General features: G+C 40.0%; 1 protein-coding gene across 12 annotated transcripts in view; it reads left to right on the plus strand.

Moving 5' to 3' along the window:
• The window catches only part of LOC145510122 (uncharacterized), an 838825-nt gene that overhangs the window by 267622 nt on the left and 550145 nt on the right, over positions 1-21058 (plus strand). For 2 of the 12 annotated variants that reach the window (XR_014056715.1, XR_014056709.1), the window contains exon 4: positions 9900-10241. The exons of the other annotated variants lie outside the window; for them this stretch is intronic. The gene's annotated coding sequence lies outside the window, so the exon portion shown is untranslated. Of the gene's footprint in view, positions 1-9899; positions 10242-21058 lie in introns of those variants that run through there. 12 annotated transcript variants of the gene reach the window in all.

Raw genomic sequence — 21058 nt, forward strand, 5'->3', positions numbered from 1 at the left:
CTATTTTCTTGCTTCATATTCCAAAATGTGCTTCTGAAAGTACTCATGAATACAGTTGCATATGGCTGAAGAATGTTTTGCAATGTAAAAAATTTCTATTATTTTTACATTGTATATATATATATATATATATTTACAAACATCTAGTGGTACAAAGTATGAAACGTGGTGTGATACTGAATCTTTACATTGGCAACTAGATGAACCTTCAGTCTAGAATTACAAATAGTTTTGCTTTTATAAAATATTTAATAAGATTTCATTAAATTTTCAAATGTAAATAAATTTCAGCCTTATTTAAATAATTTGATTTAAAATATTGACATTCATTAATATAAATAACCTTTTGCCTTTTAACGCTAGTAGATAATTTGGAATATTTTAGAATAAAAATAGCATTTTTGCAAACATGAGAATAATTTTAAGCATTTTGATTTTAAGTTTATATTAACTAAAATTTTTCATGAAAGTTTATTGAAATATTATATACTTTGAATAAAATTATGTTTTAGTACTTTAGATCATTTCTGTTAATAGAACACACATTTCTATATGAAAATCTTGATTATAATAATACAATTATTAATTCTGATGAAATTAAGGTGAGAAAATATTTATAGATTATAGTTTTTCAATTATTTACATATTTATTTACTATTTGTCCAAATATAACAAGTCCATCAAGAAAACACGCAAAATGCATAATAATAGAATGAACAGTTTCTGATATTTTGCCAATTTTAAAGTATTTAAAAACCATAGATTTATATTTTTTAGTCATTTATAAATAGATTTATACATTTTTTAGGTTTCATTATTCATACATTTATCAAGTAGATAAGCAGAAAATTTCAGTTTGTTATCTTGATTTAAAATTTAAAAAATTTAGAACGTGGTATGTGGACTTTCCTTTGAACTCTTGCCCTGGACCCTGCAAAAGTTAGAAGAGGCAGACCTATAAGCTGTGGTTCAAAATGCATTTTACTGTGTGTGGTGGACAGTCGTTGGAGAGTTTTTAGCAGGGAAGAGATATGACCTGACTTATGTTGTTAAAATGGTTGCTCGGTCTGCTTGTGGAGAACACATGAAACTGAGGGCCATGGTTACTACAGGCAACTGCAGAGGTTCAGGCAGGTTGGTGAGATCAGGGTGGTAGGGATAGAACTGGTGAGAAATGGTCTGAATCTCTTTTTTAAGGTAAAGTCAAGAAGATTTGCTTATGGATTGGTATAGAATGTAAGGGTAAAGACTCAGGAATGACTTTCAGGTTTTTGACCTGAACAACTGGCAAGGGACAGCACTCTTTCCTTCTTGCCTCTTAGGGTTGTTGTAAGGGTTATTTAACTGAAATGCCATATGTGAAATGTCTAGCATGGCGTCTGGTGCATGGTGCTTGCTCAATACATGGTAGTTGTGAGTATTTTATTATTGTATTCTCATTTGTTTATCTCCAGAGTCAAGTCAGATGCTGATTTTATAATTTTTTGGAGGGGGGCAGGAAAATAAATTGATCAAGAAGTTGAATGACTTGGTCAAAGCCATACAGATAATGAATTAATAAAAGCCAGCTTAGAACTAGAGATTTCTCTCTGAGAGGAGAATGCAGAAAACCTTTGATGGAAGCTAGACCAGGATGAGAATTGGTGTTTGCCAAGTGTGGACTGCGAGTTTGGAACTAAAACTTTGTTTATGGAAAAGGAGCAGGTAAAAATGCCTTTTCATGGAGGCATGTCCCTTGAACTCTAGTCCAAGCCTCTTCCCCTGTCCCAGGCTAAAAGGAGTTGTTGCTTGTCTGTTGGAGGCTTTGGCTTGTGTGAGGAAAGGACCCCAGATCTGGGCATGGCACCTGATTTTGGCTTGCTGGTTTTGAAATTTTGGCTTCTTATATCTTTTCAATCTTATTTTATGAATCCTGTTGGGGGAACTTGTTCACAGTTTCCTGCTTGGTTTTCCCATGTAATCAACAGCAGACTCATGCAGACAAGTCAATACCAAAAGTTTTTCTTTAAACACAGAATGCAAGGGATTTTGATGGAGTGAGGATGCACCTCCCCCTTTTCTTCTTCTCACTATAAAACTATAAAAGACAAAGATGACCAGCATTAAGGAGATGAAGTAAGTCCTTTTCAAAATTGTCCCTCAGATTGAACTCCAGAAATGAAAGGCTCACATCTCAGCCTTGACCTCATGGGCTTAAGAAGATTATTCCAATGCTTAAAGTACAGGAGAACAAGGCGGTAAGATGGCTTGGAAAGAGTAGGAATGGACTGGGACAAAGTAGTGAGGACAAACGTCTGATAGATATGGTGTCTCACCTTCAGTGAATTTACAAATTCCCTGCCTTGGTTTCTTCACATGAGACGTTCTTGCAAGAGTCAATGAGTTATTTCCTAACTATTATTCTTAAATAATTTATGCATTGTTTAGAAGGGAAACAAACAATCCTTGCTTTCTCCAACACCACCCCACTCCAAACTACTATAGTTTCTTGCTGAGTCCTCTTGCCATTCTTTGCTTTAATAGTGGTGAGATTCAAGAAACTAATATTTGATGTAGACTCTGTAAAATATTTTCCATTTGTTTTTGGATTTTTAGAACACCAAGTAGAATTAAACACAAAAAGAGTCAATATTTCTGAGAAGGGAATAATTTGCCCTACCAGAGTTTCTAGGAGGTAAGGGGGAAAATGCTTTTTAGCCGCTTGTAATGTCTAGTAAAAAGTCCACTCTTAGAGCCTCGCTCTCAATGAGCCAGGTTGAGATGGTGTTGTGTCTTGTCTAGGTAAATGGCAGTCCCTGTCCAGTTAGATTTGTTGTTTAGTCGCTCAGTCATGTCTCACTCTTTGTGACCCAGCGGACTGCAGCAGGCCAAGCTTCCCTGTTCTTCATTATCTCCTGGAGTTTGTTAAAACTCATGTCTATTGAGTTGATGATGCCATCCAACTATCTCATCCTCTGTTGCCGTCTTCTCCTCCTGCCCTTAATCTTTCTCAACATCAGGGTCTTTTCCAATGAGTCAGCTCTTCCCATTAAGTGGCCAAATTATTGGAGCTTCAGCTTCAGATCAGTCCTTTCAGTGAATATTCAGGGTTGATTTCCTTTAGGATTGTCTGGTTTGATCTCCTTGCAGTCCATGGGACTCTCGAGCATTTTCCTTAGCACCACAGTTAGAAAGCATCAATTCTTTGGCTCTCAGCCTTCTTTATGGCCCCACTGTCACATCGTACATGACTACTGCAAAAACCATAGCTTTGACCATACGGACTTGTTTTTGGCAAAGTAATGTCTCTGCTTTTTAATACAATTAGATATTTCACTTTAAATAAAAATGCTGGCGCTTCACAGTTGCTTTCTAAAGCCCCAGTGGGTGTGATTGCTTTCTGGTGACATAAGATGGGGCTAAAAACTCTCCAAAGCTGCTATTCTAGGTGTCTAAACTCACTAGCTAAGATCACAGCAGGGACCACAGACATCACACCTGGAATCTGGAATGAGCGTTATAAAATTGGCAAGGCTGAAAAAGCATTAGTAAACATTATTAAGAATTCCTTGCAGGCAATTAGACTCCAACAATATCTTTGGAGAGGGTGTTTTTTCTTTTCTTTCTTCCTTTTTTTATCTTTATTTCTACCTTGCTAATGAGAGAGTAATGAGCCACATACTTGTTACCTAGAAGGAATATCTCGGCAAAGCTTCAGTGAACTTAAAAACAGTATTTACAAACTGATTATTGTTCGCATTCATTATAATTTTCAAATTAGAAGGAATTGTAATAGAGCCAGGAAATGAGTAGTCCCTCACTCAGAGGTTTCATGGGCCCTTAAACAGTGAAAATGCCAAGATTTCTGCCGCTGAAGAACTGGCCATGGGAGATACTCTTGGACTCTGTAAAAGAATGTGTTCCACAGTTCTGGGTTTGTTTACTCTCCTTGTTTGTTTTCTACGATGTGATTGTCTTAAGTCACATTCAAGGAAGTGATATGTAGTATGTAGGCTCAAAGATTTGTTTTCTAATGAAAGTACACTTAGATATTTCACATACTCTTCACAAACTTACACCACATCATCCTCACCTCTGTTTACTTGTTCATTTCTTTCTTGAACTCCTTCCACCAAAGAGGAAGAAATTTCCATTAAGAGGACCAAGCTCTTGACCTTAGCTGAGACACTCCCCTCCTTGCCTGCAGGCCTTATGCTTCCCATTGACTTGCAGGGACAAGGAGACAAACATGTCAACCCAGAGACCTGGCCTCTCTGCAGAGGCTCTGTCTCAAGTCCCAGTATCATTTAGAAGGGCTAGGAAAAGGTGAGCTTCATGCCCTTTTATTCTTCCCTGCTCTTTAACTTCACATATGTAGTTTTTCCTTTGGCTGTTACAGCTAAGTTAGAGAACTACAGCTCTGCCATCCATGATCACTATCTCCTGCACTTTGGCTTGATTTGTGTATTCTTACTCTTTTTGTTTTGATTTAGCATCTGTGTGTACTTCTTAGCTACCTGTAATGGTCAGTCTGGGCTAAGTAATTTACTTTCATTATTTTATTTGATATTCATGACAACTCAGGAAACAGAGGCTTAGAGAGGTAAAAGAAATTGATGAAGCAAGGATTTTTAACCTAGGAGGTCAGACTTCAGAACACTTGCCTGTGTCAATTGAATTGAAGTAAACACTCTTAAATGCAAATACTGTATGTCATTCCTCTAACATGAGTGACTTTGTTATCTTCCAACATTTAAGGAATGTATTGATGGGCAGAAGAAGTACTGAAATGGGCACTAGGGCCTAGAATGGAAGACTCTGGTTTCTAAATATCTGGAAGGAAGATCAGCCCTATTGAGTGAAAATAAATGACAAGGTGTTTCTCTTTTATGTGGAAGACCATGTTGCATTCAGTTGCCTTCTTTCAGGTGTAATAAGGTGCCTTCTTGTTCCATGATCTTTGACAGTAGCTCTGCTCCCTGTATTGGTGATCAGGAAACTGATATTTCATAGGACCTTCAACCAAGTCACCAGCTGACACAGAGAGTGTGCGTAGGTTGTTCTATATATGGTTCCCCACTGAAAATATGCTTGACCTGGGAGTCAAGGACAGGGCTTTGTTGGAGAGTACAGGAAACTCCTGGTGAATCCAGAAGAATTGGAAAGGCTTCTTTCATTTCAGAGCATAAAAATTCTCTCATATTGTGGAGAATAGCATACTAAAAGCATAACGTTTTGGAAACATACATAAGATCTGACTTAAACCTTTACTTTGCCCCTTAACATGTATGATTTTAGGCACATTCTTGACCTTGGTTTGTCCACCCATTAAATGGAAACAAAAATTACAGAAATCTCACAGAAATATTGTGATGATTAAATGAGATACTATATGTAAGATGCTTAACTCAGTGCAAGAAATATAGTAAATATTCAAGTAGTATAGCTATGACTATGTGGCTGTTTCCCATGGACATAATAGAAATATTTTGTTGCTGATACAGGGATATGATAGGAAAGGCAATTTCAAGCTTCAAAAGAGTGCATATGAGGCCAATTTGAAGGGCAGTGGGGCTCAGTGGGAGGGACATAGGGACAAATGAGGGAGTTATAGGATGCCAGGAGAGAGGATGCTTCATAAAAATTTTTTGTCAGCAAGATAGGACCTCACCTCTGGCTCTAGCACAGAAATGGCCTCAAGTCATTTCCAAATTTGAAAGGAACTAGAAGTAGGGACACCAGGCATATCTGCACTATTTTATAAACCATAACAAACTATACAAATGTGAAGTCTTACTTTACTGTGCATGTGTGTGTAATGCCCACCTCTATTCAGGGAGTCTGAAATTCAGGTGACTGTAAGTAACAAGTCAGAAACCAGACAGAAGCAGAGATGAATACGTCACACACACACACACAAACACAGTAAAATAAGACTTCATATTTGTATGGTTTGTAGGTGATATTCATTACCAGTCTGCAGAGCGTGGCAGGCCATGAGTCATTATTTGGGTAAGTAGACACCTGGCAAGCTGGAGAGAAATCTACACCTAAAAGGCAGTGATTTTAGAGCCCAAGAAAGTAGTCTGTCACTGTTTCTATTGTTTCCCCATCTATTTGCCATGAAGTGATGGGCCCGGATACCATGATCTTCATTTTTTGAATGCTGAGTTTTAAGCCAGCTTTTTTACTCTCTTCTTTCCCTTTCATCGAGAGGCTCTTTAGTTACTCTTTGCTTTCTGCCATAAGGGTGGTATCATCTGCATATCTGAGGTTATTGATATTTCTCCCGGCAATCTTGATTCTGGCTTGTGCTTCATCCAGCCTGGCATTTCGCATGATATACTCTGCATGTAATTTAATTTAACAGGGTGACACTATACAGCCTTGACATACTCCTTTCTCAATTTTGAACCAGTTCGTTGTTCCATGTCCGGTTCTAACTGTTTTTTCTTGACCTGCATACAGGTTTCTAGGGGGCAGGTGAGGTGGTGTGGTGTTTCCATCTCTTTAAGAATTTTCCACAGTTTGTTGTGATCCACACAGTCAAATGCTTTAGCATAGTCAATGAAGCAGAAGTAGATGTTTTTATGGAATTCTCTCACTTTTTCTATGATCCAACAGATGTTGGCAATTTGATCCCTGGATCCTCTGCCTTTTCTAAATCCTGTTTAAACATCTGGAAGTTCTTGGTTCACATACTGTTGAAGCCTTGCTTGGAGAATTTTGGGCATTACTTTGTTACAATGTGATCCATAAAACAAGAGAATAGCAAGGAAGGTGGTGGACCAAATGTGAAACCTCAAACATCAACAAGGTTATCTCTAATCAAATGATGTAATTTTGCTGAGCCTCATTTTCTTTATCTGCTAAATGGGAATAATTATGGTGTTGGCCTTACTAGGTTGCCATTAATGTTGGATGAAGCAATAAATGCAAAATGCTTAATGCTATTAAGTACTTACATGGTAGTGAACTGGTCAAAGATGAGGAATGTCTGGGATGTTTAGTGAGGAAATGTGCCTGGAAACAGATTCTGAACACAGTGAAGAGAAGAGAAAGTGGGGAAAGGAAGTGACATAAAGAATTGTCCAACTTGGTATTTGGGGTCTGATTTTGGAGTTAGCAAAGCTAGAAGCAAGAATCCCCACCCAGTGTTCTTTCTCCTGTATTAGACCCAGTTTCTAATTACTTGGCCTAAATAAGAAACCTCTGCCCTCCCATTGACTGTACCTGGCATGCTAATCATCCATCTGGCCTCATTTTGTCTCAATGTGTTCCTAATCAAGACACCATGTTCTTGGTGTGAGATCTCAGGCCTCCACAGAGGATTAAGCTGAAACATCCTGTCCCTCTGGTTCAGAAAGCAGGACATCTTTCGACACATTTCTAAAGAAGTTGGCAGTGCTTGTTGGAAATACTGATGAGTGGTCAAAGCTTTGGCCAGGCCTAGGAGTACTCTCTGTAAATTCACTTGGGGAATAAGAGCTTATCCATGCTTCTAGGCCTTACCAAGTCTCTGGTAAAGTATCTCTGTACCTTAGTTAGGAGACAACATTTGTTAGCAGTGTTTGTGATCACCATCAGGGTGGCCAGGCTACCATTTTACCACTTCCATCTCTAGGACTCTCCTCCTTGAGATCAGATCTCATCAGCTGTCTTCTTAACTCATTGTCTTTCCATCTATCTATCCATCCATCCATCCATTTAACCTCAGTGCTTACTTCATACTAGACTTTGTGCCTGGCTTTAAAAAACTCTCACCTGTGGCTTCCATTGCTAACCTACGGACTTACCAGCTTCTCTGATCTTTTGATATCTTCCAACCTTTTTCAATTTAGCAGATTTCTGGATCTCATCAACATGGTCTTCTCATGTCTCATGATTATATAAGCTGATAGTCTAACCCCAGCACCCTTACTTTTCAGAGGTGAGGTTTCTTGAGGTTTAAATGAAATACTGCGTTTTGGAGATATATTGAATTTTTTCTTAATTTTAAGTGAAGGAATTGAGGGGGTTAGTTGTCTAGTCTTGAGAATGGGATCCAGCAATTGGGGCTTGGATGGCCTAGTATTTGTTATTAATTGGCAGGTAAGGAAAAAAAAATGTACCAAAAACTTCTTCCTAATGGCACATTTCTGAGCCCCTTCCTATAATCACCAAATTATAATACCCTCTTCAAAGAGGTTAGTTTCTTTTGTTTCAAAAACAAAGTAATCAAAGTGCTGAAAAATTCAGTCATTCTGGTTAATTCATTAAAATTTTTTAAATGTCTGTAGAGTTGGTGCTAAAGAGTTTGCATATCCGTGACTCTTCAAATCACTGATGCTGTCATGAGGGACCAGGGAAAAATTTTGATCTCTTGATGTAAAAATCACTTTTTGTGTGGGTGAACTGTAAGTGTCAACCTTTATTTGTATGCAGGTACCTGTTAATATGTAGGTAGAAATAAAATTGTTAGCCATCTCTCCTTCTCTCATCCCTAGTGCCCTATATTAAAAAATCCCTACTATATGGTCACATTAAGGAGATGTCTAATTTGGGGAAACTTCATTTTGATGCATATTTGGCATCACCACTGAGTCTTAGCAACATCTAGGCTTTTGTAGAACATAAAATCTCTTATGATACAAAGTGATCCAGTTCTGGTCTGATCACCACCTCTTGACAGGGCTTGCACGCAAACCCCTGTGTAGACTTCCCACCTGTTCCCTGGTTTTCCTGCTCCATTTGTGGTTCTCATAAAGACGGTAAGCAATTAGGCTGTTCTGTTGTGGCACATGGTAGTGTAAAATTATGGAATTTAGGATTTTAATGAGTTCAGGTGCCATACAAAAGAACCCCCCCTACTTTACCCACACCCCTTGTCCATAAAATTATATGACCTTAGAATTGGGGCTTTATGTGGCCTGGACTAAGCCATTTTATTTAAAGAAAAAAAATTGACCATGAAAAAAAAGAACCAACACAATTATATGCAGATTTGTTCATAAATCAGGCACTGCAGCAGCTGTGCTGCACATGTTGGCAATCCTGAGTTTGTTTCTGGAACTTGAAAGATAAACATGAACCTGTTTCAACAGAAGAAAATCTGTTCACAGCAAGGAGCTGACCCTATTCTTTAAACAAGGAGGATAGTGTGGCAGCCTGCTGTGCCCTGCTCTGTGTGGCTGTTTGGTGGTGAGGGTCACATAAAGAAGAGACCACAGAATGAGAAGAGATTTACCAAGGGCAAAAGGGATCAGCAACAGACCCCAACAGTAGGCAGAACTTGGCTCTTCCACCCAACATTCTTGGGCCCAACTAGCTAGGTCACTGGAGCAGGTCAGATTTCTTGTCTGAATCTTCAGAGGTGAAAGATCTTTTACCCTAGAACTAAATAATGTAGGAAAAAAGTATGCCATTTATTATGAAAGAGTAGTTCTGAGATTTATGTCCTTTTAAATGTATGTGCATGTCCCTAGAGCTCCTTGCCCTAGGTGTATAGAGAAGGGGAGAACAAACAGAGGGAATCCATCTGTTTTAGGAGTCACTACAAGGCTGATTGCTTTTGCTCTGGTCTAGTGCCAATAGGAACTCATTGCAAGGTCCAGCTGTTGCCAGCCATTTCCTTGGTCCAGGCATTCCCTGGGGGCTGGACTGTAGCATAAAATATCTCTTGGCTAGCTTTTTGTGGGAATGGGTATCCTGGGTTGACCTGCCTTAGTCTGCTTCAAATGGAAGCAGGTAATGGTGACAGCCACTTGGTGACAGTATGGCAGAGACTGATACTTAACATCTGTGGGGTCAGTTAATTACTGAGACTAATGATGATGTAAACTACCCAGAGTAGACATGACTAGCCTCCTTCCTCCTTCTACTAAATAAGAGAATTTTGGAGTGAATCTGATTGTCTTCTCTCCCCTCTGTTTTTTCCCTAGAACTCCCTGTCTTGGTGCTTCATTGACAAGAGTTAATAGTAAGGAAGACCCCCTCGAGTAAATCTTAGGCTAAAAGCATTGAGGGTTCTGTGCCTTTCAAGAAGTTCATCTCAGGACAATTCCCTGTATCAGGCAGTGGCCAAGTGAAAAGATCTATCAACACTAGACGATTTTCTTAACCTGGAAAAATGTTAATTATCTCAGAGGCATGATTTTCTTTTGTCTTTTCAAATGACTACTGTTCATTCTGTCACCACAAGAGTCTAAAAAACACTCATATACTGAACACACACACACACACAAACGTGATGATGCATCATTATTAATAAATGAATGGAGCTATTTGTTATTTATTATTTAAACCTTCAATACTGGCTGGCCTGAGTGATACATGAAATATAGGCAAGTAATTTATTTATTAGAGAAAATAATGATTTTTTTCCCCACAGCATAACCCCCTGTGACCCCAAACAGCAAGAGCTTTATCAAATACAAATACGATGGCTTGTAATTTTAGAGTCTTCCAGAGCATTGTAACTGACAACCTTTTTAACATAAGTACATTGAACAAATAATTTATAGACATATTCTGGGAATATTTTAGGGTATTTTATTGCTACTTCTGAAAGCTATGGCATGTTATCGATTTTGGTATATTAATATAACCTAAAAGGGAGGGCACACTCTCAGCTTCTAATCCACATCAGCTTTGATGGCAAGCGATATATTTTACTGAAGGGAGCCCGGAGCCAAAGCAGCAGAGGTTAACAATTACACCTCATATCCAAAAGTTTAAGATAATGAATTTCACTCATTACAGAACTTCCACTTTGAGGACTGAATCAAATTTTCTCTACTTAGTATTTCTTCCCAATTTCTCACCTACCATTTGTCAGCATGAATTTCCCTTTCCTTCAGCACCTTCCTCTCTTGCTGCTTCCTTGGGGTTCAGCCTTCTGCTGAAAGGATCACCTTTTCCCAAAAAGTATTTTCAGATTTGGTTTTGAGGGTTTGTTTAAAAGAGGTGATTACGATCCTCCTTGCATTACTTACTTCTCTTAGGTGGTTTCTAGATAATTAATGCTTGTGGCATCAATATCTTGTTAATAGTTGATATTTTAAAATAACTCATCTCTTTGTTATATTTAGACCCAGAGCTTTATTACACAGACATTACTGTCCAAATTTCTGACCCCAGCATTTAGGCTTCTCCTTAAATTATTCTCACTGTCTTCAGCCCTCAGTACGAAGTCAGTGCTTAAGCCAAGCTGGTCTCTTACTGCTTCTGAAACTCGCATCATCATTCCTGCCTTTATGCCTTTGATGTTGCTGCTCCTTTCTCTTTCTCTCTCTCTCTCTTTTTTTTTTTTTACCATCCCATCTTTTTTTGTTGGAAGATTTCCTGATGCCTCCAATTTGTAATTATATTCTTTGAACCTCAGTACAATCCAGCATATCTGCCTTGTAATTTAGTACATCATGTGTGGCCTTGAATTTGTCCTAATTTCTCCTTCACATATATCATTTATTCTGAATTCAGTCAGTTCAGTCGCTCAGTCATGTCTGACTTTGACCCCATGGACTGCAGCACCCCAGGCTTCCCTGTCCATCACCAACTCTTGGAGCTTGCTCGAACTCATGTCCATCAAGTCGATGATGCCATCCAACCATCTCATCCTCTGTCGTCCCCTTCTCCTCCTGCCTTCAATCTTTCCCAGCATCGGGGTCTTTTCTAATGAGTCAGTTCTTTGCATCAGGTGGCCAAAGTACTGGAGCTTCAGCTTCAGCCTCAGTCCTTCCAATGATTATTCAGGATTGATTTCCTTTAGGATTGACTGGTTTATCCTGGATTGACTGTGAGTAATTTGATGAAAGGAATCATATAGGTTAAGTTTTTCTTGTAACCTCGTCTCACTTAGGATATAGCTGAACAGATAATGGCAATTTAGTAAATACTAAATTCAGTATACACCCAGTATTAGTTATAATGAAATCTAAGGAGAATCAGCAACAGTTTTCAAAGTATGGCTTAGCCTGGCTCCCTCTAATGATTTAAAAATTGCAGTATGATCAGAAATTCTATGAAATTCTGTTGGCCATAATTGTTGGGGATGAGCTTTATTTACCTTTATTATTATTTTTACGTGTAAAAAAATTAACATTATTAATGTGAGATAGGCTCCTTTTAGAAAGACCTGAAAATCTGCAAAAGCAAAAATAAGAAAATAAAATAGTCCCCCATAATCCCTTTCCTCATAGTGAGCACCTATAATACCTTAGTATATACCCTTCCAGGCTATTTTGTGTACATTTGTGTAAGTTTATATATGCACACACTTTTACATACATCACTATTTCTGCCTTCATTAATTTCTTAGGATAAATTGTCAGAAAGAATTTGCTGTGACAGAAGGGTGTATATAACATAAAAAGATAAGAATGTGTATACATGTATGTGTGTGTGTCTTTTAAAAATATTTTGCAATATGCACTCTTTTGTAACCTGTTTTTCACATGCCAATAATGTGCCTTTAATGGTTGCATATTAAGTCATCGTACCTTTATTTACATAACCAGCTAATTATTTTTTAACATTTGAGGTTTTCAACTTTTCGCTCCTACAAACAGTGCCAAAAAGTGAGCTTTCCTGTAGGTAAATATTTGTGCACATTTTTCATGATTTCCTCAGGACAGAGTCCTAGAAGTGGAATTTCCAGGGCAAAAGGGCATGCATATTTTAAGGCACTTATAGCCAAACTGCTTTAGAAAGGTGGCATACGTTTATAGTACTATAAGTGGTAAGTGAGATCGCTGTTTCCCCACCCTACCTCTGTCCCTCCAGAATTATTCCACTGGAACTTGAAGAACCAGGCTTGGGAGAGCATAATTGAGTTTACAATGAGGGAAAAGAACAATCACCAATGTGCTGCCGTAACAACTTCCTAAAAGACAGACCTGATATGTCACTGCTGCTTACAGTCCCTGTTTGCCTCTGATGTCGGGGCAACTGATTTTCTTGCTCCTTGGCTGGGCCTTTTGTAATCTGTCTTCTATGTACGGCTGGACTCCACTGACCTCAATTCCCCTCCAACCATGCACTTTAAGCTCCTCCTAGGCCAAGAATCTCACCTTGTCCAGAACATGCCCTGTGGTCTTATCCTTTTCAGTTTTGCACCCAGGGACAATGCTCATCTATATAAAAGCATTTGTTAGAACCATGGATTAATCAAATAATTATAGCCACTGAATTGTCAGAAAAAAGAACTGAATCAGTGAAAAATACTGTGTTCTCAAGTCTCAACTGCTTATTGTGACATAGAATAGCAGCTAATATTCCCCCTGCGCCAAGTAATGTGTCATGTGCTTCCCTTGGATTGTCATTTGCAGCTATGTTATTGTCCCCATATTATAGGTGAGGAACTTGAGATTCAGAAAGATTAAGTGACTTGTCCAAGAACATGACTAGAAAGTGGTAGACTTGGGATTTAAAATATAGGAAATATAGACAATAATACTCTAACCACAGCACATCATGTTGTCTACCAGAGGTCCCTCACTGGGGCTCTTGGCAGCCTTCTGGGTTCATTCCAGGCACTCTCCACAGGATGAAGGAGTTCCTGCTGATTTAAAGAAGGCAAGGGGCCCGATGTATTTTTGGAATCCAAGATTAACATGCATAGTTCAGGCATAAAGTGAAAAGTTAAAACGTCTAGTTGTGACATTAGGTTTGCCTTATCCATGCAGTTCAGGGTTTCTTAATCATGGTGCTGTGTGTGGACTAGAGCATTCTTTGTTGCAGTGCACTGTGCTGTGTGTCCCCTGCCCCTATTTGTAATAACCAGAAATGTCTCTGGACATTGTAAATGTTTCCGTATGTGGGCAGGCAAAATCATTCCCAGAGAACCAGTAGTCTAACTGAAAAGATGCAATGGACTTCTGTCATTGTTTTCAGCTGGTAGCAGCTAAACACTTTTCCTGTTATTTTGGAATCCTCACTGAGAGACATTTCTGATTGTCACAACTGGGGCAGTGAGTTCTACTGGCATCCAGCGGGTTGAGGCCAGGAACGATGCTACACATCCTATAATGCTCATGACAGTCCCCCATGACAAAGAATGCTCCAGTCCAACATGTCAGCAGTTCTTTTAGCTTTCTGAGCTACTCCAGTGCCTTAATGACAAATTCCGTTATTCTTGACTTAGGCTAGTTCAGTAACTGGAAACTGACAAAGAATCTCATGGCATGGACTTTTCAGAGTCTGATGATATCCAGAAGCCCTCTAAGAATGGCTTTGCACCTGGCAATGTTTGTTTAATCAAGCAATAAATAGTTATTAAGCCTCTGCTGTGTGCCAGGCACTGTGCTAAGTGCTGGGGATAGAATAGTCAGCTTGCCATACAGAATTCCTGCTCCTCTGGTAATTTCAGCCTGACAGGACAGACAGCTGAGTGTGAGAGGGAAAGCATGGTGTAAGGGGTCAGAATCCCCAGAGGAAAAGATCTTTAAGCTGAAGCCTGAAAAAGGAATAGGAGTCACATAGGGAAGAGAATGAGAAAGGATATTGTGTACAGAGAGAACAAAATTGTGGGGAGAGAGGAGGAGAAAGGAGGGAAGATCGGGGAGAGCTTTGAGGGTTAGACAGAGAGGGCAAGGGAGAGAGAGCCAAGAGGAAAGAAGGGGTGAGAGGAGGAGAAGGGAGGGAGAAACAGAGAGAGAGAGAGAGAGAGAGGAAGAGGGAGAGAAAAGAGGGAGAGAGGCAGAAACAGACTTCCAAGGAAAGAACTGAAGTCTGGGGTGTCTGGAGCTGAATTTCAGTGCATTTTCTCTACAGCTCCTGAACCAGCCAGGGTAGGTCTCTGAGTTACATTTGCCGCAGACTATTAGGACCCTCCAGCAGCCTGCCTTGGGGGCCACCAGTCCCCTGCTGTGACCCAGCAATTTGGGAATAAGGTCTGGAGCTGAGTGTTGAGAAGGGAGGGGGGAGATTAAAATAGACATTTTTTTTTTTTTTCATTTTGCATTTAGCTTGGTGTGGTCTGACTGCTTTTCAGGATCTGATTATTCCCTCCCTGAGGGTCCTGTGGTCAGACACCAGCTGTGAGGATCTGTTACCATGGGTGACATTTTCATCCAATGAGGGCCCGCACTGCTTGTTTGCAGAGTGGCAGATGGAGCAGCTAATCGATACAGTCTGGGAGGTGGGCGTCCCCACACTCAGTGGCCCCACCACACAATGACTGCTGAGCCCCAGGGACTTGTGGAACACAGGCGAGTGACTGGGTCTTTGATTGAAAAAGACCTCGCTCACTAGGGGTTCTGGCCCTAAACAATGCCCTGTTCTTTACTAAGGTGGCCTTGGCACTTCCAGGATTTTTATAGCTCCTGCCTCAGGCAACACTCCTGGGAAAATCTGCTGCCAAACCCTTTTCAGCTCTGTGTGGATGATACTGAGTATTCTCTTCTAGTAAGACTCAGCAGGCATTTTTTTTTTTTTTTTTAAGCATCATCTGTGTTCAAGCAATACACTGAGTGGAGGAAAAGAACAAGGTAATATTCTGCCCTCCAGTACCTTATGATGTAATTATGAACTTTCAGTCTGGTCACGGACCAGCCAGAGCCACTCAGTCATACCTCCTAAAGCTCACTTTTATTCTGAGTTGGGGATACAAAGATGGCTAAGATGTGGTTGTTGTTGTTCTTTAAGTCGTGTCTGACTCTTCTGTAAGTCCACGGACTGTAGCCCTTCAGGCTCTGATGCTGAAGCTGGAGCTCCAATACTCTGGCCACCTGATGGGAAGAGCTGACTCACTGGAAAAGACCCTGATGCTGGGAAAGATTGAGGGCAGAAGGAGAAGGAGGCGACAGAGGATGAGATGGTTGGATGGTATCACTGACTCAATGAAAATGAATTTGAGCAAACTCTGGGAGATAGTGAAGGACAGGGAACCCTGGCATGCTGCAATCATGACTGAGTGACTAAACGACAACAAAAGGTGTGGTTGGTGCTCCCAGTGTCATATCTAACTTTATATGCCACTGAACATAGGAATAGCTAGGACTTCCTGGGTTCTTTCTTTGCACTATCTTATTCAATGTTTGCAACTTTAAAAGATGGATACCAATATTATCTCCATTTTTGAATGAGGAAACAGGTCTAGATTAGAGCAGTGACTTGTACTGATCTACGGTTCAGTACTATTTCCACCCACTGATATCTCAAGCATTTTAATGTTTGAAATTCACACATACACACAGAGTACGTGTGTATATATTCAGATACACTGAATGCCAAATAACACATTTATTGTTACAAAACAAGATTGAACTGAGTAAAATTTGAAGATCTTATTGGCTTACTTCAACAATTCTCTAGCAGATAGAAAGGAACTCTGAGCAACTATGCAAAATGAAAGACTTTTATACGCAGAAGGGAGCAGGAAAAAGGAAGTTATATTAGGCAAAAAATCAGATTGGTTATTGCAGTTACTTTCCTTTAGGGGATGACAGAGGTCTGTCAGGCAGATTAACTGACTAATGCTGATCATGTGATTCCGGTTGACAGGTTAAAGATTCCATTTCTGAGAGAGCCAAAACCATCATTAAGTTAAATCTTGGTTTGGTGACTTGGGTTTTAACATAAAGAACTCTATTTGGGACTGTTATCTTGCTTTCAGGGCTTCCCTCATAGCTCAGTTGGTAAATCGTCTGCCTGCAATGTAGGAGACCCAGGTTCAATTCCTGGGTCGGAAAGATCCCCTGGAGAAGGAAATGGCAACCCACTCCAGTATTCTTGCCTGGAAAATCCCATGGACAGAGGAGCCTGGCAGGCTACAGTCCACGGGATCACCAGGGTTGGATACGACTTAGCCATCACCAGGTGGCACTAGTGGTAAAGAACCTGCCTGCCAATGCAGGAGATGTAAGAGGTGTGGTATGATCCCTGGGTTGGGAAGATCTCCTGGAGTAGGAAACAGCAACCCACTCCTGTCAGTATTCTTGCCTGGAGAATCCCATGGACAGAAGAGCCTGGTGGGCTAAGGTCCATAGGGTTGCAAAGAGTCGGACACAACACAAGCAACTTAGCACACACATAATGCATCTTGTTTTTAAGTTATTTTGGATTGCTTAAGATCAGAGAGTGAGAAAAAATTTATTCCATGATGCATTAATCCCAGTGGATTAAGAGTCAGGAAACCTGGAACCTCATCCTTTCCAGTGATGTGGGACTAGGCTGTTCATCAAACTAAACCTCAACTTTCTCTTCCTTAAGGTGGAATATTGAGGTTGGCCTTGTGTCCACATTATAGGAGTTTTATGATAACCAAATGGAAATCATGTAAACATGTAGTTCATGAATTCAATATGATAGTACATATAAAAATCAGTTATCTTCTGGGCTTTATGGAGTTGTGGTGTATTCCCTAGCCATCGTTGCCATTGTTATTTCTGCTGTTTCAGTTGGGGAGGCTTGCAGATAAGAAGTTTTCCTAGAATTGAAAGGATAGTACACTAAATAAACAAGGAGATGGCCCTTCTCCTTTCTTGCTTTTGCCATAAAAACATGCTAAAACACAGCCAAGTTTTCATCATCTACCTCCTTCCTCTGTTCTTTCTCTCCCTTCTTCCCCAAATTGGTAATTTATTTCTTTAAGCTACTACTCATATAAGCATCACTATTTTAATTAGAGAGAAGCAAATAGAAGAAAGAAGCTAGAAGGTACAGCAAGAGAGCCCACCACGTGCATGCTTTAATTATTCATTGAGGTAAATAAAATTAAATATTTTCCCAGCAATCCAGAGCAGGATCTGAAGTAATTACACTGTCAAATTCATCAAAAATTCTCTCATCAAAATAAAACCCTTGATGTCATTTAATAATTTATAATACAAACACACAGAAATTGTACAATATTATAAATAGAAAACTGCAGGGTAAGTGAGCATGAATTAGTTAGGGGCTATGTTCTAGAAAGAGGCTGTCATGCGCTGTATAAATTTTTAATCAGAAATGTTTTTGAGGCCTAATTTAGAGTATGGAATATACCAAGAACTTTGGAATGCAAAGAACACAACAAAACAGCAACAACAAATTCCTACTGCCTGGAGATTTATAAACGCTCCTTTTTGAGAAAAACAGGACTCAGAATGATTTCAGGCAGAAAGAAAGAATGTTGTCTTTGATGTTATATATGTTCCAGATCATCTGTGACACCCTATGTGTTGTCCATGCATGTTACAAATGAATTAATTAGCCTCCATGTAAAGACCCCCAAGTAACAAATAGGAAAAGTCTGGTTCATTTCTACCAACAGAGTAAGGTGGTTTTAGTCACTGAACCTTGTAAAACTGTGTGTGATTCTGGAAACCATATGGTTTCATCCCAGTTTGAAATGGTTTTGATGCTGAGTTTCTGTATGGAGAAAGCCTAAAGCAAAAAGAGGAAACCAGATTTTTCTTTTCTTCACTCTCTGAGAAGTGTTCTCATACACACGTGTCATGCTTTGCCTCAGGAAGCTCCTCCGGGTCTCCCTCTCCCAAGTGATGGACAGGTAAAGAGTGAGCAAAGTTTTGTTTTGCAAGGATGAGTCAGGCAGCAGAAGCTCCATTGGCCAGGAAGGGAGTTCAGAAATGAAACGTGGGCTTTCAAGATGACTAATTAGAAAAGAAGCAGGGATGGCTTTTTTTTTTTTAATTTGCTTTATTGTGTCATTTCAAGGATCTAAGAGGTTAGCAGGGATGGTGATGTGGTAATTTTTTACAAAAAAAATAAAAGGTAAGACAGATTGTGTTTACACTTAAAATCTTTCAAAAACTTCCTCTTCTGCTTAGGATAAAGTCAAAGATCCTTCATAAGCTTTTCAAGGCCTTGAGGATTCCGGCTGTTTTCCAGGCTAACAACTCATCCCTCTGCCCCTTGCCCTCTGTGCTGTGAGGGTGAAGCTCTTCTCTCAGTTCCTCCAGCCTTCTTGGACACATACTTTCCTCTCTGCTTGGTACTTTCTTCTCTCCTTTTCTGAGCAAACTCTTCATATCCTACAGGGCTAAGCTTAGATGGTCTCTTTTCTAGGAAATGTTTCCAGATTATCAGATGCCATCGAGTTTTCCTCTTGTATTTCCCATGGCACATTGTTCCCCGCCTCCTTATATACACACCACATTTGTTACATCCAGAGTAAATTACTTGTAATAATTTACAAGTAAATTATTTGTGACCCAGATAACCACGATGGTGTAGTCACTCACCTAGAGCCATACATGTCGGAGTGCAAAGTCAAGTGGGCCTGAGGAAGCATCACTACAAACAAAGCTAGTGGAGGTGATAGAATTCCAGTTGAGCTATTTCAAGTCCTAAAAGATTATTTTGTCAAAGTGCTGCATTCAATATGTCAGCAAATTTGGAAAATTCAGCAGTGGCCACAGGACTAGAAAAGGTCAGTTTTCATTCCAATCCCAAAGAAGGACAATGGCAAAGAATGTTCAAACTACTGCATAGTTGCACTCATCTCACATGCTAGCAAAGTAATGCTCAAAATTCTCCAAGCTAGGCTTCAATAGCACATGAACCAAGATCTCTCAGATGTTAAAGCTGGGTTTAGAAAAGGCAGAGGAACCAGAGATCAAATTACCAACATTAGCTGGATCATAGAAAAAGCAACAGAATTCCAGAAAATCATCTACTTCTGCTTCATTGACTACGCTAAAGCATTTGACTGTGTGTATCACAACAAGCTGTAGAAAATTCCTAAAGAGATGGGAATACTAGACCACCTGACCTGCCTCCTGAGATATCTGTATGCAGGTCAAGAAGCAACCATTAGAACCGGACATGGAACAACAAACTGGTTTTAAATTGGGAAAGGAGTTCTGAATTACATCAAGGCTGCATATCTTCACTCTGTTTATTTTACTTATGTGCAGAGTACATCATGCGAAATTCTGGACTGGATGAAGCACAAGCTGGAATCAAGGTTGCTGGGAGAAATATCAGTAACCTCAGATATGCAGATGACATCACCCTTATGACAGAAAGCAAAGAGGAACTAAAGAGCCTCTTGATGAAATTGAAAGAGGAGAGTGAAAAAGTTGGCTTAAAGCTCAATGTTCAGAAAACTAAGATGATGGCATCTGGTCCCATCACTTCATGGGAAATAGATGGGGAAACAGTGGAAACAGTGTCAGACTTTATTTTTTGGGCTCCAAAATCACTGCTGATGGTGATTGCAGCCATGAAATTAAAAGATGCTTACTCCTTGGAAGGAGGGTTATGGCCAACCTTGATAGCATATTTAAAAGCAGAGACATTACTTTGCCAACAAAGGTCTGTCTAGTCAACACTATGGTTTTTCCAGTGGTCATGTATGGATGTGAGAGTTGGACGGTGAAGAAAGCTGAGCGCCTCAGAATTGATGCTTTTGACCTGTGGTGTTGGAGAAGACTCTTGAGAGTCCCTTGGACTGCAAGGAGATCCAATCACTCCATCCTAAAGGAGATCAGTCCTGGGTATTCATTGGAAGGACTGATGTTGAAGCTGAAACTCCAATACTTTGGCCACCTCATGTGAAGAGTTGACTCATTGGAAAAGACCCTAATGCTGGGAAGGATTGGGGGTGGGAAGAGAAGGGGGCGACAGAGGATGAGATGGTTGGATGGCATCACTGACTCGATGGACATGGGTTTGGGTAAACTCCGGGAGTTGGTGACGGACAGAGAGGCCTGGCGTGCTGCAATTCATGGGGTCGCAAAGAGTCGGACATGACTGAGTGACTGAACTGAACTGAACTGAACTGTATGGATGTGAGAATTAGACCATAAAGAAGGCTAAGAGCTGAAGAACTGATGCTTTTGAACGGTGGTGTTGGAGAAGACTCTTGGGAGTCCCTTGGACTGCAAGGAGATCAAACCAGTCAATCCTAAAGAAAATCAGTCCTGAATATTCATTAGAAGGACTGATGCTAAAGCTGAAGCCTCAATACTTTGGCCACCTGATGTGAAGAGCCGACTCATTAGAAAAGACCCTGATGTTGGGAAGGATTGAAGGCAGGAGGAGAAGCGGATGAGATGTTTGGATGTCATCCCTGACTCAATGAACATGAGTTTGAGCAAGCTCCAGGAGATGGTGATGGACAGGGAAGCCTGGCATGTAGCAGTCCATGGGTTGC

Source organism: Giraffa tippelskirchi, chromosome 6 (genome assembly GCF_054371585.1).
Source record: "Giraffa tippelskirchi isolate mGirTip1 chromosome 6, T2T-mGirTip1v1.2.pri, whole genome shotgun sequence".
Taxonomy (NCBI): domain Eukaryota; kingdom Metazoa; phylum Chordata; class Mammalia; order Artiodactyla; family Giraffidae; genus Giraffa; species Giraffa tippelskirchi.